A 27,314-nucleotide genomic window follows, 5' to 3' on the forward strand; every position below is an offset into this window, starting at 1 on the left:
ATCCCATATTTAAACTCCCAACGTTCCACAAAGTGTTTAATCAGTTATTTTCTTTCAATGCCAAGATCTACCTAGAGAACATGACAACCATTTGCTTGTCCTTTCACAAGTCCCCTTTGATCCTAACAGTTACTCCTTCCCTGTCTGATTTCCTGACACTGACACGTGTGAAAGTATGGATAGTTTGCTTTGCACAACTTCTCAATCAGTATCTATTTAACTGCTTCAGTATCACTGTGATCCGTTTAGTAACTTTTGAAATAATTTGGCAATCTCTATGTATCCCAATCAGAGATAATCATTTTGGTTTGTCACAAATTTTTAAATTTCTAAAATGCTTTTAATTTTTTTCCATTCATTTATTCATTCACTTTATATCCCCACTTCCTCCTCTCCTCCCAATCTCACTTGAGTACCATGCCACCCTGGAACATCAAGTCAAGGCAGGACTAAGGACATTCTCTTCTGTTGGGAGCCGCAGTGAGCGTGTCAGCATTCACCATTCCAAGATGGCGGGGGAATCTTGTCCTCCCACTAGTAAACAATGGACTGCGCAGGTGCAAAAAGGCAAAAACGTGCCAAAAGTCACTGCCCATCCCGGGGTGTATTATGGGTAATGAGTGAACAGCTAATCAGAAGTGAACACGTCACTCTAGGGTGTATTTAAGCTGTGCCTCTTCCTGTGTTTCGGCCCTTCTGTGGTCTTCACTTTTGCTGATACAAGATTAAGGCCTCGCTGTGGTAACCACCCGAATTCTGCCTCTCGTGTCTCTCTTCCACGGGTGAAAGGGGACACGGGAGGCGTGCAGAACACTCTTCCACTGAGGCTGGACCAGCACTCTAGTTAGGGGAAGGGGATTCAATGGCAGGCAACAGAGTCAGAGATAGTACCAGCTCCAATTGTTAGGGGGCCCACATGAAGACCAAGCTGCACATATGTTACAAATGTGTAGGGAGCCTAGGTCTAGCCCCTGTATGCTCTTTAGTTGGTTCAGTCTCTGTGAGACCCTATGGGCCCAGGTTAGTTGTCTCTGTAGGTCTTCTTGTGGTGTCCTTGAACTCTCTAGCTTCTACTTGCTCAATTCTATCCCTCATTCTTGTACATGACTCCCTGAGTTCTGACTGATTTTTGGCAGTGGGGAAACAGAGGAAAACTCTGTTTCCATCTGCTGCTGGATGAAGCCTTTCAGGAGACAGTTATGTTATGTTCCTGTCTACAAGCATAGTGGAGTATCATTAATAGTGTCAGTGGTTGGTTTTCTTAAAGGGACTGGTTCTCAAGTTAGGACAGTCATTGGTTGGCCATTCTCTTTATTTCTGCTCTAGTTTTATTCCTGAACATCTTGTAGCCAGGACGAATTTTGGGTTGAAGCTTTTGTGGATGGGTTGATGATCTCCTCCACCCATTGGAAGTCCTGCCTGGCTACATGAGGTGACCACTTAAGCCTCCATATCCCCAGCTGCTAGGATTTTCAGCTAGGGTCACCCTAATACCCCTGGGAGCTTTCCCATTTCAAGTCTCCATCTAGTCTCAGAGATACCCCCTACAGATTTCCGTTCTTTTTCTCTTGTCTCCTGGTCTCCCACACCTGATCCCCATGCCTCTTCCCCTCCTCAGCCCCCCCACCCAGTTTCCTTCCTCCATTCACCTCCAGTGTCTGTTTTATTTCCCCTTCTGAGTGAGATTCACTCATCCTCCCTTGGGACCTCCTAATTACTTAGATTCTTTGGGTCTGTGAATTGTAGCATGGTTATTCTGTACTTTGTGGCTAATGTCCACTTATGAGTACATATCATTTGTGTTTTTCTGGATCTTGGTTACCTCATGGATGATATTTTCTAGTTTCATCTATTTGCCTGCAAATTTCATAATGTCTTTGTTATTAATAGTTGAATAGTATTCCATCGTGTAGATGCACCATTTTTTCTTTATCCATTCTTCAGTTGAGTGACATCTATGTTGTTTTAAGTTTCTCCTTGCTCTACATCCTTACCAGCATATTCTGTCATTTGAGTTTTTTATCTTAACCATTTTGATGGGATTAAGGTAGAATCTTAAAGTCATTTTGATTTGCATTTCCCTAATAACAGAGTATTGAAGATTTCTTTAAGTGCTTCTTGGCCATCTGGAATTCCTCTGTTGAGAATTCTCTCCTTAGCTCCGTAGCCCATTTTTGATGAGTTATTTGGTTTGTTGGTATTTAATGTCTTGGCTTGTTTATATATTTTGATAACAGTCCTCTGCCAGATGTAAGGTTGATGAAGATCTTTTCCCATTCTGAAGGCTGCTGTTTTGCCCTATTGATGGTGTCCTTAGCCTTGCAAATGCCTGAACTATTGGTGTTCTGTTCAGGAATTTGTCTCCTATGCCAATGTATTTGAGGCAGTTTCCAAGTTTCTCTTCTATTAGATTTAGTGTGTCCAGTTTTAGGTTGAGGTTATTGATCCACTTAGACTTGAGTTTTGTTCATGGTGATAAATATGGGTCTATTTGCATTCTTCTACATACAGACATCCAGGTAGACCTGAGGCTGGCATCAGAATTAGAACCTCCAAATACCACTGGTGGCTCATTTTTATCTGGAAAGGAAAAAAGAAGAGAATTCTCAGGGAGAACTTTCTTCTATGGATGTCAATTGTTATTTATCTTATCTATAATTGGGTTTGGCTTTGTGGAAGTATCTATTTGTTTCACTAATTTTTCTGGCAGCCATCTAGCCTTGCCTTCTTTGGTATAAAACAGACATATCAATCCTCAGCCCCATATGAGAACTGGGTCTGGGTAGTTCCATTTAAAGGTAAGAGAGTCCTTCCACATAACAGTGGCATAGATTTTATTGTTCTCAGGGTGCCAGAGGCAATTAGTAGCAGATTTGCCATGAGCATCCAGATTTAGAAAATTGAGAACAAACAAGGCATGATGGAGAATATTTCTAGGGGACCCCTTCTGGGTCTATAACTCCCCCTCTTTTGTTTTTCAAAAGCTAATTTTTCAGTGTTTCTTTTAAAAACCAGGGCAAAAGCACCAGTAGCTGCTCCTCCCACACTCAGAGTGTTATCAAGATATTATTTTAAAGTTCCATAATATCTGTTTCACAATACCTTGTCCTTGAGGATTATAAGGAATTCCAGTAATATGGGTAATATTAGATTGTTAACAAAACATCTCAAATATCTGACTGCAATAGCCAGTTCCATCTATCTTAATCTGATATGGAACACCAAGCATAGAAAGATAATGTAGGCAACAACTAATTATATTTTTAGTTCTTTCTCCTGTTAAAGCAGTTGCAATTAAAAAGCCTGAAAAGATGTCAAGTCACATGTACATGTTTTTATTTTCCAAAATCAGAAATGAGTAACATCCACTTGTCATAATTGATTAAGTATAAGTCCTCAAGTATTAACACCATTATGAAAAAATTGAGGACACTGAGAACAAGTTTTTACAATTTGACTTGTACACTCTCTAGAAATACCAAATTATTGTCTCAAGCTATTATTATTAAACATGTGTAACAATCACTAAGCAATAGCACACCCCTTTGGAGTAGATCTCTGCAGATCCACCAAGATGTACTATCTTGTGGTGATGCTATATAGACAAACAGATGACTTCTTAAGTCTTAATTATGATCCTATAAGAATTCCCAAAATCATATCAATGATTATTAAGTTCTTTTATAACTGGACTGCTATTTGGCCCTTCTCTGATAGTCAAAACTGCAATGATAACTCTGTCAGTCTCCCAAGTGTCATCAATTAATTGCTCTTAGATAGTAACCAGACTTTTTCCTACTCAGAGCACATTCTAAGAGGTCATAAAACAATTAGCCAAAGGTCATTAAAAGGGAACCACCAATTTACTCTAGGTACCAGGACAGAAGATAAAATATTGCCTGGGTCTATCTATACCAAACTTCACTAATAACTTAGTTATAGCTTCAAACCTTCAGTGAACCTGTGGAGCTAGACAGGTGATGGATGCTTAGCCAGATAATCACTCCTAATAGATATGTATGCAAACATTCTCTGTTGCAAACTTCTATTTTAATTTATGATTTGACCCTTGGTGTGAACTTGTGATGAATCCTGCAACATGTGATCATGCATTCTGAAAGATGCATAAGCACTGAAGACAAAGAGATGAGAGGCAGATACAATGGAGAGGTAGAATACAATTTTTTGCCTATCTCCACTTAGAGTAGCATATAGAAGTTTTCCCTTTTCCCAGATAGACTATAAGTTTTCCTTTTTTCTACTCAGGCCCTTTCCACTTCTCCTCTTAGATAGCTTTCATAGGAAACTTTTCACACTCAGTAATAAATTCTATAATAACTTCTGTTAAGTGTCTTTTTTTTCCTGTGACCTCAGACTAGCAGGCATAAGTTAGAGCCTGTAGGAAGCCGCAGTTAGCGGTGATACATTCTGCCATTCCAAGATGGCATGGGCATCCTGTCCTCCCACAAGTAAACAACTGACTGCGCAGGTGCAAGAGGAAAAAAGCACGCCAAAAGTCACTGCCCATCCCGGGGCGTATTATGGGTAATGAGTGAACAGCCAATCAGAAGTGAATACGTCAGTCTAGGATGTATTTAAGCAGCACCTCTTCCTGTCTTTCCATCTTTTCAGCTTCTGCTTATACAAGAAGTAAAGCCTCACTGTAGTATTACCCGATCACTGCCTCCATGTCTTTTTCGCGGGCGAAGGGGACTCGGGAGGCGCGCGAAACATCTGGTGTCGAAACCCGGGAATTTCAAGGCGCCATGGAGAGACCCCCCCAAGTTTTGGGGCGGGTTAAAAGACTACAGGATCTAGGTACGTCTTTGGAAGATATGCCTGGGGTGGAAGCGTTTGTTGCAAGCGGACTTAAACTCACCGCTGCCGCTCCACTAGCTAGCCTCTTGTTTTTGTTGCTTTCGCTTTCAGCTATTAGTGCAAGTCAAGAGGTTTCAGGAGAGAGCCACTCTAGCATACCAGAACCAGAGCATGTCAGCCAGCATCAGGCCAAAGAGCCTGGAGATCAGGCCAAAGAGCCTGGAGATCAGGCCAAAGAGCCTGGAGAAAAAGAGTACTCAAGAGAAACAAGGGCTACTGCAGAGCTCATTAAGCTTAAGGAGCCTCCACTGGCTGGTGGAGAGAGAGTGGAGGTCAATAGGACTCCCCTTCACCCCATTAAGGAGCTTGAGGCCATAGGACTTAGCAGCTCCGAAGAAGACCTAACACTAGGAGAGGAACAGGAGACAGCTGCCTATACAAAAAATAACCGTTCTGAGATAAGACTAAGAAAAGCCTTAAGTCACTCAGCCCAGCCCCATCGCCCTCAGCTGGCACCCGCGGCTCGCGGCCCGGGGAGGGGAGATGTTTGTGCTTATTCCACAGGTGAAAACAATTCAATTTGGGTCCCTAAGTGGCTGGTTTAGATCGTGAAGAAGGAAGCCAGATTGCAAGATGACGACCCTGATTCTTCTGAAACTGACGTTCGATTTGGGGATAAGTATACCACTATGGGCCATAGTTAGACCTTGGCCTGTTCCCATGCCAGTGCATTCAAATTTTGCAGTGCTGCCTTTGTTTACAGCTATTGAGTGTTACTTGGTTGCCCTGTCCTCAGGCGCACCCGCTAACAGCCTGAGTTATATAATGCTACAAGTTTTCCATTCAATTTTACACTTTGTTTTGTGGCAGCAAAACTTTACAGCATAAAGGTAATCTACTTGGTGTTGATTTTAGAAAAAATAGATTGCTTACATCGTTAAAGATTGGTTTTGTTTCTCAAAATTATGTTTACACCCTAATATTACAAAAGAGGCTTAAAAACATAGTTAAACTGCCAATATTCTATTGGGTACAATTGGTAGTTCAACCGAGAATTTGAAATTTTTTGATTTGCCTATGTTTATAGAGAAAAGATACAACACGTGTCTTTTAAAGTTTACAGTTTAAATTTAAGATTTAAAGTTAAAGTTAAAGTCAAAATCACACAGTTCAGGACTAGCCAAGCTTCAGAGAACAGGCCGGAGGGAGGTCACATTTACATTTGAATTGAGACAATGCAGACTGAGCTGCAGAAGCTCAGGTGCTAAAAGCTCCTTTTGTTCTGGGTCTTCAGACCAGGTCCTAGAAATGTGCTTACCGGAATTCGTCCCTTGCCTTCATTGTTTCTTGTGAGAAGAGGGATAAATCTAAGACCCAAAGACTTTACAACAATCTGTGGGCTAAAAGTTATGATTATGCTGGAGAAATTAAAATTATGTCTACTTCCCTCCATGAGTATAACTGTACCTGCTGATAAAATATGGTTCAAATTGTTTTAATTCCTTTATATTCAAAGTTGTTAAAAATGAGATGCTTTGGATTCCTCTAATGTATGTAACAATTATTAGAGAATAAGGTTGGCTTTTATCCGATATTCTCATTGGACAAAAAAAAGATTGGTTATTAAATTAATCCAAAATAAAGTTCAAATTTAAGATATATACAGCCTAACTTGCCTACTCCAGCTGCCATTTCAGTAAATGCTTATATAAAAGATGTTTTATACATTCCCTTTACATTTCTGGTAAATGAGAGATTTACAGTTAGTAAATTTATTCATAATTTTTAAGAGCCCATGAAGCAATATTTGTTAGAAATAATTGCTTCAGAAAATGGTTAATCATTTTACATTTTATATATATAAATATTGTTGTTGCTTTAATACAAAAAATTAAGAGGTTAAATCTTTTAGTGTATATTATTCATTGTGTGATACTTTATTAGTGGATTTCTCTAAAGAAGTTTTCTACAAGCCATTGCTCCAACATAACGAGCTTTAAAAATTTCTTGGACTACTTGTTGCTCCAGAAAGGATTCAAAGGCAGTGTCTTTTCAATATTTGAGACAAGTTGGGGCTAGAGAGATGGCCCAGCCATTAAAGGCTAGATTTACAATTTAAAATATAAAGGCTGAATTCCCAGCAACCACATGGTGGCTCACAACCATTTGTGGTGGGGATCTAACGCCATCTTCTGACTTTTAATCTTGATTTGCTCTTAGTGATTTTTAAAAGTTGTTTAGAGATATTAATTGGCTAAAACCTCATCTTAAGCTTACCATAGGAGGATTTAAACCTCTGTTTGATATTTTCAAAGGAATGCAAGTCCTAATTCCCCTTGACAATTAACTAATAAAAGATAGATAGCTTTGCTGAAAATAAAGTAAGCTGTTAGTTATCAACAGATAAATTATATAGACTATGATGAATTGTTGGCTGTTTGTGTTGTTACTACTCATATTTCCACAGCAGCCCTTTGATAAAAGAAACCATTAATGTGGATTTATACAAGATTGTATGATAAAATCCTAAAAACATTTTGGATAAAAGGTTTATTCCTTTATTCCAAATAGTAATTAAATTGGTTATTGAAAAATAGTGATATTTGGCCTATTACATGACTAACATTTTAGACAAATTTGATAATCTTATGTTACAGTTTTTTTCTATACATGCTTTTATATTTCCTAAAATTTACTATGCCTACAGACCATAGAAAAGATGTTTGCTATATTTACTATATTTACAGATGCCTCATCTATTGAGAAGACAGTATATGTAATTAAATCATATGTATATTTTCTTGAGTTTACCCTGATTCAACACAATTAAATTAGGTGTTGTAGCCACTGTTTAGAATGTTAAAAAAGGGTGTATCTGCCTTTGTTTTGTTGAATGGTATATTTCATGAAGTGCAGAATGTTTCAGCTACATGATCTAATGTCTCTAGCCATTTGAATAACGTTAAAATTGATAAGGTGTTTGGGAGTGCATCTGCACAACCGGTGTCACTGTGTGTGGATCCCCCATTTTTCTTTATGTTATCCAACTTTCAGAATAGTTCTGATATCTTGGATTGTAAGAATGTTACATGCTTTTTAGCACAATGCTGGAATGGATCACTAGACCTAGCCTTGGTTGTGCACGTGCCTACCTTTGTGCCCATCCCAGTAGAAGCTGATCCTGAAACTCTCCCTACTACATCATTATTGAGACATAAAAGAGACTTTGGTCAATCAGAGTTGATTTGCTCCAGGCCCATGTGGAGCAGCTCACGAATGTGGTTCAAATGAGCTGCGTGTCAGCAACCCCACATCTATGTATTACACCTCTGAGATTTGTGAATGATACATTTATTCAAAGCCATAATCTTTCTGCTTATTTAAAAGGGAATTGGACTGGGGAGTTGGACCAGGTACAACAGCAATTGCAGATCCGGATCTTGAGCCTTGATGGAGCGCGGATGGACATGGACCCTGTGACCCCTGGCGATTTTACTTCTTGGCTTACCTCTGCTTTTTTTTTTCTTTCTTAAAGGGTGGGGATAGGCCTGTTTGATGCAGCCCTATGTTGTGGATTGGTGTGCATGATGGTTGGTCTGTAAGCTCAGAGCCCAGCAAAAACGTGACAAGGCCGCTATCGCCCAAGCACTCGCAGCCTTGGAGCAAGGATCTCCCCCTGAAATTTGGCTATCTAGGCTGAGAAAGTAGCCGATGACTGAGACCCTCAGTCTGACTGAGACCCTCAGTCAATGCACCCCAAGGGTTCAGCCCATTGCACTGGGTCGATGAGAGGTCTAAGTCCAGCCAGCCCTTGCCTAAATAGCTGTGGTACCTGAATAGTAGGTTGACAGCCCTTGCACTCCTGGGAACTATACTCCATTGCACAGGGATGGGTCTCAATTCCTCTTTACATCCCCTTGGCCCTTGCACCCAGAGGACTTGTTTCCATTGCACCTGGTAGGGTAAGGGAGAATCTTCGGGCTGTAAGCTCCTGATCGCTTATTCCCCCAAGATGGAGTTTGCTTGATTGGGCTTGAGTTCGAATCTTGATTGGTGCTGCGCTTGATAGGCAAAAGGCTGTTCCATATTAATAATTTAAGCAGGGGGAGATGTTGGGAGCCGAGGTTAGCGGTGATACATTCTGCCATTCCAAGATGGCGCGGGCATCCTGTCCTCCCACAAGTAAACAACTGACTGCGCAGGTGCAAGAGGAAAAAAGCGGGCCAAAAGTCACTGCCCATCCCGGGGCGTATTATGGGTAATGAGTGAACAGCCAATCAGAAGTGAATACGTCACTCTAGGGTGTATTTAAGCAGCGCCTCTTCCTGTCTTTCCATCTTTTCGGCTTCTGCTTATACAAGAAGTAAAGCCTCGCTGTAGTATTACCCGATCCCTGCCTCTGTGTCTTTTTCGTGGGTGAAGGGGACTCGGGAGGAACACGGAACAAGAGCCCAGCAGTTTCTGCTGAGATAGAACAAAGGCTGTTTACTTAATCCTTGGCTGTTTTTAGGATAAGGTGGTAAATGGAAGAAACTGCAGTTTCTGGCCTCAGAGGATGACAGAGACAGGCCAGCCACAGTGGTATAGTAACTTAGACAAGTAAACTTTTCTTATATAGCAACTCTAACTATCTCCCAAAACAAGGCCCAACCCCCCACCCATGCCAATGCTCTTCCCCCTTCGCTGTTTCCTGAAGAACCTACAAGAAGAAAGAAGAAGGCTTATAATCTGCCTGGTATACAAATCTCTTGTGGCATTTTCCTGGGGTCCAGGCAATCCAGTATGAGCTTTTAAATGTCTTATAAAGTTAAGGGAAAGTACATGTTTTTAAAATTAATCTGTATTTGTAAAATTTGGGAATTAGCAATATCTAAAAAGGGAACAATTTTAAGCAATTATAAACCATGGGCTATATTACTGTCTACAAGTATAGAAATTGAAAGCTTGATTATTCAGCATTTCAATTTGTATTTCAATTACAGCACATAATTTAATTATTTATGCTGAAGCAGGGGGAAACTCAAGAGAATGAACATATGATCTATTACATATACTGTTTTCCCATTAGATGAGCTGTCTATAAATATAGTAAATACATTTTCTATGGGCTGCATATGTAAATTTATAAAAAATACAAAAACATGCATCAAGGAAAACTGTAACAACTTGTCTTTTGGATAATAGTTATTGAATTTATCTAAAAAGTTGGTCATGTAATAGGCCAAATATCAAATTCTTTAATAACCAATTTAATTAGTTTGGAATAAGGAATACTGGCAGGTTAACTATATTTTTAAATCTCTTTTGCAATATTAGAGTATAACCATAACTTTCAGAAACAAAACCGATTTTTAGCAATGTAAACAATCTATTTTCTCTAAAATTAACACCAAGTACATTACTTTCATCTTACAAAGTTGGCTGCCAGTTCTTATATATGAATGTATGATAGTCCAGCTTTTAATATCTCATTAAAGAGATGTTTTAAATCTAGCTTTTTGTTACCAAAAGTTACAAATTTTTAATCATACCCAATAACTTATAGGCTAATAATGCATAACCAAGACACATAAAACATTTTAATACTTTTAAAAGCAGTCAGAAACAATAATGAAGTAGATGCATATTTTATGTATTTTATCCAAACAAAAATTTCTTACTTTTTCTAGCTGTTATTTCAATGACAAGCTGTTATTTCTAGTTTGTCATTTGTTGAACCCAATAAACCATTGGGCAGTGGAAAAGGAAGCCAGGCTGAGAATTTTAGAGACAAGTACAGAGAGTACAGAGGGACTGAGAAGAAGGGAAGGAGAGAAAGAAACAAGATGGAACCTATAGGAGAGGAAGAGGAGCCAGAACCACCCAGTCCTGGGAGCCATAAGTATTGGGGATTTCTCAGATAGATGATTAAATATTAAGTATGGTGCATTTGCTTCATCTAGGGGTGAAGTTTGTGTTTATATCAATTGAGTTTTGAGTTCATTGTGCAGGCATTTTGTGGGTTGAGAATTTACTAATATAAAGCTGACTAATATATCACAAGCCTCTAGAGTTTTGATTTTACTGGGTTATAATCTGTAGCTAGAGACCTTCGAGATGGGTAGTTGCTGCATGGGGCTAGCCACTGAGGCAGTGAGACAGCTGGGGCCAGAGAGCAGCTGGAACTAGTGTGGGTTGGTGTTTTTTTTCGGGGGGGGTTGTTTGTTTTTTGTTTGTTTGTTTTATTTTCTGCTAGAAGGTACTATGTTAAATAGATATTGAGAGAGTGGGCAGCCTTGTCTTATCCATGATTTTCGTCGAATTGTTTTAAGTTTCTTTCCATTTAGTTTGATGTTGGCTATTGGCTTGTTATATATTGGCTTTATTATGTTTAGGTATACACTTGTATCTCTGATCTCTTCAACTCTTTCAACATTAAGAGGCACTGGATTTCATCAATGGCTTTTTCAGTATCTAATGAGGTGCTTATGTGATTTTTTCCTTTGTTTATTTATATGGTAGATTATGTTGATGAATTTTCATATACTGAACCATCCCTACATCCCTATAATGGACCTTACTTGATGGATGGATAATCTTTTTGATGTGTTCTTAGATTTGGTATAAAAATATTTTATTGAGTATTTTGGCATCAAGGTTCCTAAAGGAAATTGTTCTTAAATTCATGTCTTTGTTGAATCTTTGTGTGGTTTAGGTATCAGGGTGAGTATGGCCTTATAGAATGGGTTTGGCAATGTTCTTTCTGTTTTGTGGAATACTTTGAGAAGTATTGGTATCAGCTCTCCTTTGAAAATCTGCTAGAATTCTGTAGTAAAAAACCATCTGACCCTGGGTTTTTTGTTTGTTGTGTTGTGTTTGTTTTTTGTTTTTTGTTATTGAGAGGTTTAGGGGTTATAGGGGTTAATAGACTATTATAGGGCCCCAATCTGCCTATGCCCTGAAAACATGTCAGGACATAGATGACAGAGCCATCTGCTACACATTTCACTGTCACACCCCTCCATGGCATCAGCGACACCATCTTCCATTCATTTAACTTGATAGCGTAATATTCCACATTGTCCAGACCACCTAAACCATTCTGACCACTGAGAGCAAATATCTTGTCCTTCACAAACAACAGCCCATCATTCTTCCTGGGCTCAATCATTGAAAACAGCTCAGTCCATGTTTCTGTGGCAGGATCATACACTTCACAGGAACTAAGCACTCTCCCAGAAACATTGTTTCCTAAGCTTCAGCCACAAACATAGATCAGGCCATTTGCCTCCACCATCCCATGGCTGCAGCACTGAGTCAGCATGCTGGGCTTCACGTGCCAACTCTTAGTTCTTGTATCATAGCACTCAAACAAATTTAGGGCTGGCTTTCCTACTTCTGAACCTCCAGATGTATAAATTTTGCCTTCTGCAGCACAGGCAGCCAGGTTGTCTGGAGGCGTTGGAGGGCCCAGTTTGGAATAGCAGCTATCCTTTACAACATTGCATCAATCCATTCTCTTTATGGGGAAAAGCTGGGAACCTCCCAAAATGTGTACTACATTGTCCCAAAACACACATGCTGCATTTCTTTGTTTTTCAAAGGAGCAGCGAATGTCTGTCCAACTGTAATCCTTTGGGTTAAAATATCTACATGACTGTGGTTGGGAGCCTGCAAATAAAGCTATGCGGTAATCATGTTTCTTTCTTCTAGGCTGTGTGCCACCTGCAAGTTCTTCTTGATCTTCAGGAGATGGTAGATGGTACCTCATTCCACTTATCACCATTTTAAGGCATTCAGGTGTAGTGAGCCGCTGTTTCAGTGGCTACACACGTGCATTTTCCAAGATGGCGCTGGCCTCATGTTTCCCCAGCAGTAAACAATTATTCTGCGCAGCTGCTAAGCAGAAAGAGCGCCAAGTCACTGGCCTATCCCGAGGCGTAATATTGGGTGGTGAGCAAACAGCCATTCAGAAGTGAATACGTCACTCTAGGGTGTATTTAAACGAGCCTCTTCCAGTTTCTTCTGTCTTTCTGCTTTATCGTGTGGAGTAATAAAAGGTCCTCGTGGCAGTACACCCGATTACCGCTTCCCTGTCCTTATTCGCGGGCAAAAAGGGATTTTGGGGGCGCTCGTTACATTCAGGATTATCTCGAGTAAGTGGTTCAGCTTGTACAGTTTCACTTAGGAAATTCTTCGATATAAGGGGAAACCCAACTTTAGCAAGGATATCAACCATAAATGGCTGGTGGTTAGGCTCATCATATTTCAACCACCTCATGGCAGCATCATAAACCTGATCCTCTGCTCTCACAGCCAGGATGTCCTGGCTGAGATGTGCTACTCGCTTAACATCAAGTTGTAGAAATTCATCGGTTTTGTAAACTTCAGTGAAATATTGATGAATAAAGTCGTTGGCTGTTGCTTCTGTTCAAGACAGTCCAGACACTCTGCAAGCACACTTATACCAAGACAATTTGAAGCATCAACTCGTTCTTTCAAAAAATCAGCACACATTTTCTTCACAGGTTCAATCTGGTACTGATTTGCTACATCTAACAAAGACTGAACATTGTTGCTAGTCACAGAAATTCTAGCAGTATAAGCAAATTCCACCAGTTGTTCAATAATATCAGGTTCAGAATCTTTGAGTTCTACGTTAAAAGACTTAGATTCAAGCATATTAGTTGTGAACATTAAGTTAGAAAAGTGACTGGCTGCAGCCAGGACAACACAATAAGCAGGTATCTTTCTTTCCTGAACCATGGGGATCACATCGCATAAAGTTCTCTGTTTCCTCATGTAGTTCATGATGCCCATGAACCCCGCCAGCAGCTTGGCTTCTTCACGAGCCGCAAGTTTCTCCTCGGTTTTCTTCTTGCTACTCTTCTCCACATTGGAGGTGGCCATCCTCTCTTTGCCCTCCACGGGTTAGCAGCGACAGTTTACCCACCACACGCAGCAGTCGGGAGCTCCCAAATTAAATTTCAAGTCAGCCTTTGAACGTCTGTTCCCTAGAGCTGTGAGAATCACTCCCCTCATTGTTCTGAGGTTGTTCAAGGGTCGAGGGAACATGATTAGGCCTAATTCACAGTGTCTCCCAACTGTCATGGTTGCTGTTGATACCACAGAAGCCAAATCGGAGGGCCAAGACAAAGCCTGATAGCTCTAAGATCTTCTCTTGTTCTCTGAGATATGGGTCATGATTCTACTTCCATCCCAGGCCCTTTTTGTCCCTGTTGTTTCTTGTAATACCAGTCATCTCTGGAGAGCATCCAGTGACTAGTTGTCCTTTTCTCAAGATATACCTACCCTAAGCTACTGTAAATTTCATTGTTCATCCCTATTTTCAGTCTCTCCTCTTGAAGCTACTTAGTGCTACATCACTCACCAAACAAGACCCAGCAGGGTTCCTCTAGCCTTCAAACACAGAAACTTGGCAGTGGATTGTCTTATAGAAACCTGCTTCCATTATGCAGTTGCCTTGAGGAAATGAGTAAAGTTGCCTCCCGTTCACCTACAGGTAAAGACGCAGGCAAAGAAAGACGATAATTTAATAGAATAAAAAGTATGGCAACCTCAGATCAAACAAACTAACAAAACAAAACAACAACAACAACAACAAAACAAAAGAAATTGCACATGTTCTCTCATATTATGTGGATCCTAGCTTCTGTCTGTGTGTTTGCATGGTGTGTGTGTGTGTGTGTGTGTGTGTGTGTGTGTGTGTCAAGACCAGTAAACTAGGAAGGGAGCCATGAGAGGGGACAAAGGTCCTTGCGGAGAGAGGTAAAAGTTAATAGAACACATATGACATGATAATGGAAAAGGGAATGGGAGGGGACAGAATGGTGTTGGGCAAGCTAAGTTAGCATAAATATGTCATAAGAAATGAGTTATGTTATATGCAATTAAAATTAAATACATGGGCAGCAGTAATTAGACACAGAGGATATGAGATTGGGAGGGTGATGTCATGGGACAGGTCCAACAGGAGTTGGAGGAGAAATTGGAGTAGGTACAACCAGAATATATTCTATACATATGTGGAGTTCTCAAAGAATCCCTATGTTTGAAAATACTTTTAAATAAAAATATTTCTAAAAATAAATAAACTAAAGCACACATTTGTAAATGTACCACTCATTTGAAACTGTAGATACATCTGTCTCCTTTCCTTAAGAGATTCCTTCCTTCTTTTCCTCTCCTTCCTCCCTTGCTTTCTCCATCCCTTCCCCTTTCCTTTCTTCTTTCTTCTCCTTCTCTTCTTTTAAAGATAATTCATTAATCTTGCTCTTTTCTTCTTTCCCCCTTTCCCCTACTAACATCTTGGCAAGGGGTATCTTTTTTCTTGAGCATCTTGAACAAGTCTCTGCACATAGCAAAGAATCATAGTAAAGGCTCTGACAAGTGTCCTCCACCACCACATCTTCACTTTCTTACAGATACTCTAAAGCTTTTACTTCCATATCTTGCATGCACCTCTTAAGCCCCAAGTATCTGTATTCTGGGCATAATTCACTGAAATGCATTTGCTAATGTCACAATGACTTGTGTTGCCAGTACTTGTGAGAACACTTAATTACAACCCAACTAGACTGCTTCCCTGCATTTAAAATAGATTGCTAGCCAGCTTTTCTCTTAATGTAGCCAAGGTAGGCAAGGTAGTCACGGTCTGCCTTTCACAAAAGACCCCTTTCATGTTGATGAATCCAGAGGATTGACCAGAAATCACTGTTGTCCTTACAGCATCACCTTCCACCAGAGTTATTTCATTCAGTCTAATTTCTTAAGTGGGTAATCAGCCCAAAATGTTTATCTAGACATTTACTAAATTGAATTTTCTAACTTTAAATTTACTGCTGAGGCTAAAATTTTCATATTTAATAGTTTACTTTCATCTGTGTGGTTTCAGGAGCAAGTTTATTATGAGACTACTCTAAGGTATACAGGGCAAGCTCCTAGAACCTTATTATGATATGTGCATGTTGCTATTATTTCATAAATAATGGAAAACTACATATATACTGGACATTCAAAGAACAAAGCTAAACTCTTTCTCTGAAATGACTTTGACTTGCGTCTGATAAAGCTTTTCATCAAATGTATTTGTGAAACAGCAAAAAGAACAAAGAACAGAGATGTCAGCATTCTGAAAAAAAAAAAGTGTGACTGTTCTGGCCCTGCTCCCTAATTATGGAAGATGATGTTTTCAATAGTCAGTCCACAGAGATTGAATTTCTGAAAAAAGACTAAATTATCTGTAATGTGCCTCTGGCCTCCCCTCACCAAAATATGGAAGTTGTTTCTTGTGACTCTCTGAGTCTGGAAGGTGCCCTTGGCTGTGTGGAGAACAGAAGATGGTGCATCTTTCTGCCCGTTCTGCATGTGTCCTTTAACTGCCCTCACTATATCTGTACCTAGCTGTCAGGGGACTATTTATGAGTGTGCTGGCCTCAGCAGAGGCCAGCAAAAGGCAGCTTGCAAGTGGCCATTTTACATGTGCAGCCCAATCCCCCAGTGTCTGTGGTTCCTCAATTTGTAATAAAGAATAATCCAACATTCATAGCCATAGACTCCCAACTGTGACAGATAACAGTAATATTGACTTTTAAAACCCAATAACTCTTAAAGTGGTTTATAATGACAACAGAGAGGCAGAATCTTACTACATTTCTGTCTGTTTAGTCTATGACTTAATTTGTTCATAACCTTATAGTGATCTCATAGGAAGGCCTGGTCCTTATCTGATGACCACTGGATATTACTGGGCATTGGAATATAACAAAAAGAACCAAAGAGCTATGCATACCTAAGCTAACATGGACAGATAAGGTGCATTTCCCTTTGCTAGTATATTTAGAATTTCAACCTCAGAACTCAGATGGTCAGCCTATGACATATGGTTTGTGGAGTAACAGAACTGTGGGTATAGATGTTCCCATAAGCTACTGGTATTCTGATACGGTCAAAGTAAAAAATCAGCCAGTCCATTACTTTGTCAGTTTTTCTTTCAAATGTTCAAATGAATACTTATCATACAATGGAGATAACAAGGACCACCACCAGCCTATGTATCTTTATCTTGAATTGCTTATTTGCTAATTCAGCTGAAACCTAAAGCAAAACAACCTTAAATGAGTTAAGATCCCTATTCTTACCCAGATTATAACCTAGACCAGATGTCCCAATGCCATCTATCCACCTGAACACTCCACAGGAATCTCAAAATCTTTCTGTGAACTGAACACACTGCATTTCCTCCTTTAGCTACTGTAGCCTTCTTTCTCAGCAGGTATTAATCTCCATCGCCCGTTTTCAGATTTCTCTCTTCCCCTAACTTAACAAATGTATGTGATACTTGAGATATCCTAATATGGCTTTTAAAAACTACTTTTAGGAACCATTTCCCAATGCTGTTTTAAGATCTACTGTTAATCTCTCTTTATCTGGCTTTCTTAACTTGTCTACTTGCTTCCACTCAGATAACACACTGATGAAACTCTGGCCATAATATTTCTCTCTGTAGGCAGACCTAACTCCTACCTATCTTTCCTGAAGTCTGTACTCACAGCCTGAAATAAATGTCCTCCTGGTCACACAGCAAGGTCTGTCTTGCCTCAAAGATGCACTCCTGTGTCTTATGCTCACTATGTCCTTTCTTCATGTCCTTCCCCACTTTGTTTTCAGCCTGGCTAGTTTCTATTCATTCTTTGGAATGCTATAGCTTTCAACTGCTCATGCCTAGGCAACACTTCAGATTAATTACAACAGAATATATGTGCTTGATTCCCAGGGTCAGTAATAGTTTCAATAGTTCTTAGGGGAACTAGCTATGCCTTTAAAGTCAATTAGTCATCGTCTCTCCAAGGATACTTTGACTGGTATGACATCTTTGTCTTTGCAGAGTGAAATTCTGTTTTGTGATACCATAATGTCCTAGAACATTTCAATTATCACACACTCCACAATGAATTACAATGATGTCTTTTATAACTTTGTCTCCCTAAAAGATGTGTGCTCCTTTGGAGTAGGACTGTAGTTTTACTGAGGGTTGTGTTTTTAGTTTGTACATTAGTAGCCACTAGGTACAAGGTTCAATCACTCATATTTTTAGAGAATGAAGGAATGAGAGAGTAACTGAGCTAATATCAGAAAACATTTGAGCATTATTCATTATGAAATGAATCTGGTACCCTTTCTTATTCTAACACTATCGATTTCTTGTAAGCTCCAAAAACACATAAGTAAGACTAGCAACACGGGGTTGCAACAAACTGTCTGATTTAGAATTTGATAATGGTTTATTTGTGGAAGCACTGGGGATTTCTAACAACATCCTCTCAAAAAGCTACCAAGACTTTCAAAATGTGGCTTGAGCTTTGAAGTGGTAATGAGAGGCACCGGTCTGTTTAAGAGTGAAACAGAAAAGAAAAACAGTCCAGACTTACTCATTAACTTTAAGTGTGGGGGTGGAGTAGGGGTGGTGGTGGTGCCTTTTCTGCCTTCTACTGTAAGTTGACAAGAACCTTTGATAGAATGCACCATGATTATTTCCTTTTGGGAATCCAAACACTGCAAGGAGAACACTAATAACCTGGAGCAAAATACTGAGTAGAAGCAAAGGTTTGGCAGGTTCACAGACCCAGAAACATACTCCCATGCTGCATTGGCTCACTCACTGGCTATGATGATTTGAATGATAAATTAATCCCACAGTCTCTGACATTTGAGTATTTGGTCCTCAGTTGATGAATGTTTGGATAGGTTTACTGGTATGGTCTTGCTAGATAAAGTACATCACAGGTATGTGTGTGTTTGTTGGGGAGAAGAGGCAACTTAGGGCTTAAAGACTTTGAGCCACTTCAAGTTCACTCTTTCTGCTTTGCACTTGTGGTTTAAGATGTGTGTTTTCAGCTTCCAACTCCTGTCACCATTCCCCCTCCCCGCCCCCCGCCATGTCATGCTGTGACAGAGTAAGACATTGCAGTGTTTCATCCATCTTGTATTCTTTCTGAGGCATTTTATATTTCACTAGAATTGGAGTTTCTTGATGGAGAATTCTGTGGAAAATCACTGAACTCTATTCTAGGAACTCGAGGTGAAGATACCTCAGCTAACTAATCTTAGCTTCTGTTAAACTGCTCCTTTGGGTAAACCCCACTCGCCTGCAGCTGCAGAGCAATATACCAGGATGTGGTTTTTGCCTTCAAAACCCCTTACTCTAAACACTTGACACTGTTCTTGGGCCCCGGATACCTGAGTGTAGTCCCAGGTGGCTGGACAAGAGAGTTTAAGCGGCTATACACTATGTCTGAGTAGTCTGCTCTGGTAGGCACCCCATCATAGCCATGCAGCAACGGACTTGTTCCTTTTGGAATGTCATTAACCTTGGGTGCCTTGGCCATGGTGTTTTAACATAGGAATTGAAAAGCAACAAGTACACTTGGAAACTCACATCAGGCAATGATTGATATCACCCACCCACTTCTGAGCATCTATCTATATTTTGAGTTTCTGGAAATTTAAACCAAAAAGTCCCTGTGCCAAGAAACTGAATGCAGCAGTGATGGGCAGGGCACAGTCGGGGACTTAAGTTTCTGGATAATCAGCTGCACTCACTGCAAGCATTATGAAAATTCCTCATGTGTATACTACTTATTTGTGCAAGTTATTGTCCTCATTTTATTTCAGATGAAGAACCAAGGCTAAAGAACAGTAAACCCTCTGACCAAGGCTGGTAAACTAGGATTTAAACTCATATTTCTAAATTTAACTCATTTTACCTTCATTTCAGGTGAAACTAAGCACATGTACCAGAGATAAAAATGGGAGGATTATATGTGTTGCAAGAAAATAAAAGGCCACAAAAGCAAATAAAATACAAAACTGTTTGTCTCCCCATAGTCTAAGTGCAGATACCACAAAAAGAATCATATCTACAATGGGTGAAATATGATGCGGAGACTTTTCTTGCCAGAAGAGTCTTCTTTCTTCTTCTCTTGTTGGTTCTTCTTGAGGCAGTGGACAGGGGAAGAGGGTCGGTGGGGAAAGGAGGGGTAAGACCTAGGTTCTTACCAGATTTGGGATAAGATTTTGGTCTTACAAGATATTTAGAATTGCTGTATAATAAAGTTTATTTATCTATGCTAGAAAAGTTTACTCAGTATGCCACTGTAGCTGACCTGCCCACTGGTATCCTCTGGCCAGAAACTGCAGTTTCAGGCATTTAGCACCTCAGCCCAAAACCCAGCAGAGGACTAGGCAAATAGCTTTTGTACTCTCTCAGCAGGAATTGCTGGGCTCTGATTTATGCTTGCTGGCGTGAGGTCGCAGGAAGAAAAAAAAAACACTTAGAGAAATTATTATAGAGTTTATTACTAAGTGTAAAACATTTCCTATGAAAGCTATCTAAGGGTAAAAGTGGAAAGGTCCTGAGTGGGGAAAAGGAAAAAATTCTAATAAGAAAAAAATTCTAAAGGAAAGGATTCTAGGCAGAGGAAAAGGAAAGGAAGGGACAAATGGCTCCAAATGGTGCACTATGACTACTCTACTATGACTACTACTCTCTTTGTCTTCAGTACTTATGCATCTTTCAGAGTACATGGTCACATGTTTCAAAGTTCATCACAAGTTCACACCAAAAATCACATCGTAAATTGAAATAGAAATTTGCAACAGAAAATGTTTACATGCATATCCATTAGGAGTAATCTGGCTAAACATCCATCACCTGTCTAGCTCCACAGCTTCACTGAAGGTTTAAAACTATAACTAAGAAATTAGTGAAGTTTTGTATAGACAAACCCAGGCAATATTTTATCTTCTGTCCTAGCAGCTATAATAAATTGTGAGCTTCCTTTTAGTGAACTTTGGTTAATTGTTCTACAACCTCTTGGAATGTGCTCAGAGCAGGTGAAAGTCTGGTTACTATATAAGGGCAATTAACTGATGACACTCAGGAGACTGACAGAGTTCTCATTGCAGTTTTGACTATTAGAAAGGGACCTAAAAGCAGTCCTACTATAAAAGAGCTTAATACTCATTGATGTAATTTTAGGAATTCTTATAGGATCATCATTAAGACTTAGGAAGTCATCTATTTGTCCATATAGCATCATTACAAGACAGTACATCTTCGTGGATTTGCAGAAACCTGCTCCAAAGGGGTGTGCTATTCTTAGTGATTGTTACATATGTTTAAATAATAATAATAATAATAATAATAATAATAATAATAGGAAAATCATATTAATAACAGGAATCTTTTCTAAAATAAGTTCTTTACAGCCTTGCTGGATAAGGACTCACTTGTCACAGGTTATATAACAATCCAAGGCAAGCATTTCAGGATGATCACCTGCTAATTATTAGCTTGTTCCATTATGGCTCCTGACATTTTCTTACTGTGTTAATTTTAGCAATTGCTCCATAGTTTAGTTACAACTTTAAGGGTTTTATTGTGACATGAATTGTATTTCCAGAAGCCTTAGGTTAGGGTCAGAATATACTACTTTAAAATGCACTGTTGAGTTCAAGACAATGTTAAGCAGCAACTCTCTTCTTCCTACCATTTCCCTGAAAGTATGATACAGATACACAAAGGTCTCTTGCCTACTAAGGTAGCAGTGATTAACCTCTGATTACTTCTGTACTTCCTGCCTGACCTGCACTTGGAACTAGGGCGTTTATTTATTATATTAAGAAGCCTTACTAATTGTGCTTTTTCTGCCATTTATTTTCTTTCCTCCAAATTGCCAAAATTCTTTTCTTTTTGTCTGATCACTTCTCTGAACATCTACTATGCTTTGTTTTCTTTCTTTCTTTTTTTTTTTTTTTTTTTTGGATTCTCGAGAAGATAGACTCCAAAGTCATTTCTTTGAAGATTATTCACCCTTTGGCTATATCATGTATATATTTTATAATATTAGCAAATTTACACTTAGTTTTTATAAGTACTTTGTCTTTTATAAGGATTCCTTCCAATTCAAACCCAACAGAGGTTGTTGTTTTCCCCTGAACTTGCGAAGGTAATTTCTGTATAATCCTCACCCAGATCTTCTTCCTGTTACCAATTGCCCTTCCATTATATTATGCTTGGCACACTCACCAAAACTTAGACATTAACACTGATAACTAATTATGCACTAAACTACAGATTTTGCTCAAATTTTTCCATTATCTCTTTGTTTCAGTATTGAAGAACTTGAATTTTACCAGATGTAGATAGAAACAGAAGATATTCCAGGAAGGGGGTCCCTGAGAAATGACAACATGTATGGTCCGGATTCCCTCAAGAAGGCATTTATTCAAACTTCATTACTATATTAGAAAGTGGGAAATTCTCTAGAGCCATATTGTATTTGTTCACATAGTCAGCGGTTATGTTGAATAGCTAGCTACTGATAAACAGAGATGGAACTAGCTGGCCCAGCACTTTGTTGCTCTGCTGTGTTTTCCTGCTGTAGTACCAGTGCCAGACTGTTTAACTGTGAGCTCCAGAACCCTTTTTAAAAAATATTCTTTGACATTTTTTGCTTTGGTGTAACACTCCACTAGCCAGAGTAAAAAACTTCCTTGTCTATGTGAGTGTAGTGTTCACTCCCCCTCCCCCTTTTTGTAATGTGTTTAAAGAAGCCTGCTAAAAAAACAAATCCACATACTCAGCATAGAACTGTCAAAAACATAAGGCAAAGGTTTCCCCTGAAAATGTTTATACCAGTAATGTGATTCTGAGTTCTGAGTTCCTGGGAGAAATGTCAATAATAAAAATGTTTAAACATGGAATGAACATGTTGACATGATGTAAATTACATCTCTAAACTGATGTTTATTTGTATGGGACATCATGCTTCTCACTTTTGCTTTCTATCTTATCCCGAGGATGGTTCATCTCCATATTTTAAAAAGTTAAACAGGAAAATTCCCTGATTGACAGACTCTTTTAAAAATATTTTTTCTTCCTTGTGTATGCTAAGATCTACTCTTAATAATTTTCAGTTACAAATTTATTATTTGTTTAACATAATTACTGATTTAGAACCTCAGACCTTATTCATCCCTTGACTCATATCTTCCCATGTACCTTACCTCTCACCACTGGAAACTACCATTCTATTCTCAACACCTATGAGCTTGGCCTTTTAAGTTTCTATACATAAGGTACACAGATGATTTTTTTAAATAAAAAGCTATTATCAGCTTGCTTTAAAATAAAAGGTGAGAACATTCTGTTATACCTTGCAGCAGAGGTATAGCTAGGACTAGATGCACCATGTATCATAAAGAGAAAGAGCAAGGCAAAGCTCAGTGTTACAATTTTTTATTGCTGATGGAATTTTGAAGTTACACATTTTTAGTGACATTACTCATAAAGGCACTGTGGTTGTTTAAAATCAGTGGAGATGATAATAAGACTGATTTTGAGGCAATTAAGTTTCTGCTTTTTACCTGACAGTTATGTAAATCAGAAGTAGATGAGCTACATGGTCATGTGATGCTTCAATTAAGAAACATTTCAGAGAGGACTTTGAATAGAGTGGGTAGGCAATAAAAGTGCTAAATTAAATAGGCTCTATATTAGTTACATTTTTACTGCTATGAAAAGACATTATACGCAAGAAAACTTACAGAAGAGTTTATTGGGAGCTTATTGTTCCAGGAGATTGAAGTCTATGCCGATTATAGTGGGAAGCATGGCAGTAGGTAGGCATTCATGGCTCTGAAGAAGTGGTTGAGAATTTACATCCTTATCTATAAGTAAGAAGCAGAGATAGGTAGATACTTAGAGAGAGATGATAAATAGATAGATAGATCGATAGATAGATAGATAGATAGATAGATAGATAGATAGTCTGCGAATGGTGTGAGCTTTTGAAAGTTCAAAGGCAAACCCCAGTATCCCACTTCCTCCAACAAGGCCACACCTCCTAATCCTTCCCAGACAGTTCTATAAACTGGGGACCTAGTATCTAAATATATGAGTCATTCTTATCCCAATCACAACACTCTGTTTAAAAATAACTTTATTGAGATGGACTTTCCATTCACTGTTTAAGGTGTATATTCTGAAAATTCAGCATATCATACCTACAGAGTTGTACTGTCATAGCTGGTGATTTAACTGTAGAGTATTTTCATTACTTTAGAATAACTTTGTGCCTGTCCCCAGTTACTCCATCTCCCTGCTTCCAGCAATAGGCACTCAACTGCTGTTGTCTTGTCTTTCTAGGGTATTTCACATAACTGAATCATATAATAGGTATTCTGTGTCTATCTACCTTTATAGAGCACAGTATTTAAATTTTAAATTGTCGAATAAAACTACACCTTTATGGGAATGCTTTGTGTTTTGATACATGTGAACATTCTGCAACGTTGAAATTGGGGTAGAAGTACATTCCTCCATAAGCACTGCTGGGACTGCTTTTAGGAGATTCATTTTTGGGAGCACCTATCAGTACATTATTTTTCGTGCTTACTGAAGATATTCATTTTATGGTTACATTACATTTTTCAAATCTATTCACTACTGGATGAATATTTGAGTCAATTTCAGTTTGCTTTTTTTAAAACCACAGTGAGTCTTGTTCCCATAAATATTTATGTATGTATACATTTATGTTTATTTATGTATATATTTTGCTCTTCTTGGGCAGACTCCGAAGAGCAGATGTAGAGGTTTTAGTAAGAATGGCCTCTGTAGGCTTATATATTTGGATGCCTGGTTATTAGGGAATAACTACTTGACATGAATTAGGAGCCATGTCTTTGTTGGAGTAGGTGAGGCCTTGTTGGAGAGTGATGGCAGTTGGTCTAATAGTGTTTATACAAATGCTAAATTCTAAACCCCAAGATCTGGGTGCCTCCAACAAGTAGATATTCCTGCACATGAGCCTTTGTTGTGTAATCCTTGCTCCCTAATTTAAAAGTATTGGTTAGATAAAAGTGGCTAAAGCCAATTACTAGGGAGAATAGAGGTAAGCAGGGTTTTAGTTACTGGGCTGGGGATTGGAGGTAGGGATCAGAAAAAGAGAAAGAGAAGGAAGAAGGAGAGAGAAGGAGAAAGAAGGAGGGAGGAAGAGAAAAAAGATGGAGAAACAGGAAGTCTCCATTAAATGTTAGGACCAAGAGCATGTGGCCAAGTCAAATGCTTCCTGAGAATAGACTGATGGAGTAAAAATAACCTGGGTGAGACTTAAACAGCAAGTATTTGGGAAACACAGCTAGGCAATTAACAGTCTAGCATGTAGAAAAATTGATTGGAGTAATTCACCCAGTAATTGTACTAAAGCTGATTTAGAAACCCATAGGAGTCTGTCTCAATTATTGGTAAACTAGTTGGGTCATGTTAATAACTAATAGAGTTACTAAATAACATTTAAAATTCCATTTACAAAAGGAAGTATCTTGTACCCTTCCCCCCACCATGAGCAGGCCTGAGAGACCTTGTTTACCACAACAAGGTCAAGCGACAGGATCTAGGTGGAGTTACCCACCTTGGCTGCCCAGAACACAGAAGCAGAACTGCCCCTGGGCTTGCTTTGAGACATCTCTGGCCGTGACCTGGAATGGACTATGGATTATCCCACCCATCTGAAACCAGGAGGGGTTGTGGGTTGGGTCTTTCCCTTTAAATTGAGAGCTGAACATTAAAGCTTGGGGCCTTGATCAGAGAACTTTGTCTTGGCCTCATCTCTTCTCACCCTCCTTCCCCCTTCAATTCCCAGCCCCACTTTCAGGTGAACCCAGTTGACTTGTGGCTGAGGGCGGCTACAGATTGGCACGCACAACGTGGGACTTGAAAACGGGGATCAGCTGAGGAACGCTGTCTTAGGTGGGGCTCCACAGAAAACGGGAACAAGAAGGTATCCTGCGCACTTGGGAAGTAGCAAACAGTATTGAAGCTAGCGCTAGTTAAGTTTGGGAGGCCATGTTTGCAGGAAGTGTGTTTTAGGAGGTACGGTCTAGGTCAAATAGGTGTTGACCCGATGCCTACTTTGCCTAGGAGGTGACAGCGAATTTCGGGAAAGGAGAATTCTAAAAGGGCATTTGCCCGCAGCCTTTGGGAGCTGCTTCAGATGAGAGAAGCAGGGTTAGAAGAAATTGGAAAACTAAGAAAGCAGCCACAGCTACATCTCCTAAAGAAAGGGATAAAGTGCTAGATCTTGAATATCAGAGAGAGAAAGCGTTTTGAAAAGCAGTTGTTCTCTCTCTGGGTTATGCCAGCAAAAAGAATGAAAATGCTGTTTCAGAGCTCTCCTAGAAACAAGAGAAAATTCAGGAGACGTTTTAGACTTAGAGAAACTAAGAGAAATCCTTAGTTCTGCTTTCTTTGTTTATTGTCTTGTCCTTGGTGCACCAATGTCCACGTGTCTCATTGTGTTTTCTGTCCATGTGTCTCGTTGTATGAATGATTGGTCGTCTATGTTTTATGTTCTATGTTTAATGTTTAAAAGATCATTAAAATTGCTTGATTCAACACTTGGTCTAGTTTAACTTGGTTTTCAAAGGCAGTTTTAATATGAAGAGCAGCGGCTGATAAGTTTGCTTAACACCTGTAGCTAAAAGTCAAGCTGAGCTGGAAAGGCTGCTTTTAAAGGGACAGGCAGGTTTCTTGGATTAAATAAGGAAGTTAAGAGTTGTTTGTTGTGAAAAAATCTCTGTGACAAGGTGCTTTTATTTTGGAATTATGGCTAGAAAAAGCGAGAAATTTTGTTTGGATTAAATATATAAGATGTGTTGTTACTTCATTCTTGTTTGTAATTGGTTTTAAGGTATAAATATGTTCTACATATTTTGGTTATAAATCATTGGCCTAAAGTTATTGGGTTTGATTAAAAATTTACAACTTTGGTAACAAAAAGCTGGCTTAAAACTGGTAACACAGGGTTAGTCATTCAAAAACCAGATGTATAAAAGATATAAAAGCAATGTCTATTTAGTGAGATATTAAAGGCTGCACTATCATGCATTCATATATAAGAACTGGCAGCCAAACTTTGTAACATAAAAGTAATCCACTTGGTGTTGATTTTAGAGAAAATAGATTGCTTACATTGTTAAAAATGGTTTTGTTTCCAAAAATTATGGTTATATGCTAATATTGCAAAGGAAACTTAAAATTGTGGTTAACTGCCAACATTCCTTTGGCTGCAGCTGACAGGCAGTTCAATCGTGAGCTTGAAATTTTTTTACTCGGTTATGTTTATAGATAAAAGAGTTAAAAAAACAATTGTGGCACAATATGGGTCTACTGACCCCTTCACACAAGCTTTATTGGATACTGTGATAGAAGCAAATTTAATGCCCAACTATTGGAAAACTATATGTAAGGCTACTTTGTCAGGAGGAGATTATTTGCTTTGGTGCTCAAAATGGCGTGATACCAGTAAGAAAGCCGCCATGATGAATGCCCAGGCAGGCAATGCAGATTGGGATCTTAACATGCTTCTACGAGAAGGTTAATATGAAGATAATGCTAATCAGGTTAAACTGCCTGCAGGAGTGTATACATA

At 39.1% G+C, this 27,314-nt stretch overlaps 1 pseudogene; it reads right to left on the reverse strand.

Moving 5' to 3' along the window:
* Positions 1 to 11,781: 11,781 nt before the first annotated feature.
* On the reverse strand, positions 11,782 to 13,707 carry LOC117707514 (kelch-like protein 7; annotated as a pseudogene).
* Between the last annotated feature and the right edge of the window lie 13,607 nt (positions 13,708 to 27,314).

Source organism: Arvicanthis niloticus, chromosome 4 (genome assembly GCF_011762505.2).
Source record: "Arvicanthis niloticus isolate mArvNil1 chromosome 4, mArvNil1.pat.X, whole genome shotgun sequence".
NCBI lineage: Eukaryota > Metazoa > Chordata > Mammalia > Rodentia > Muridae > Arvicanthis > Arvicanthis niloticus.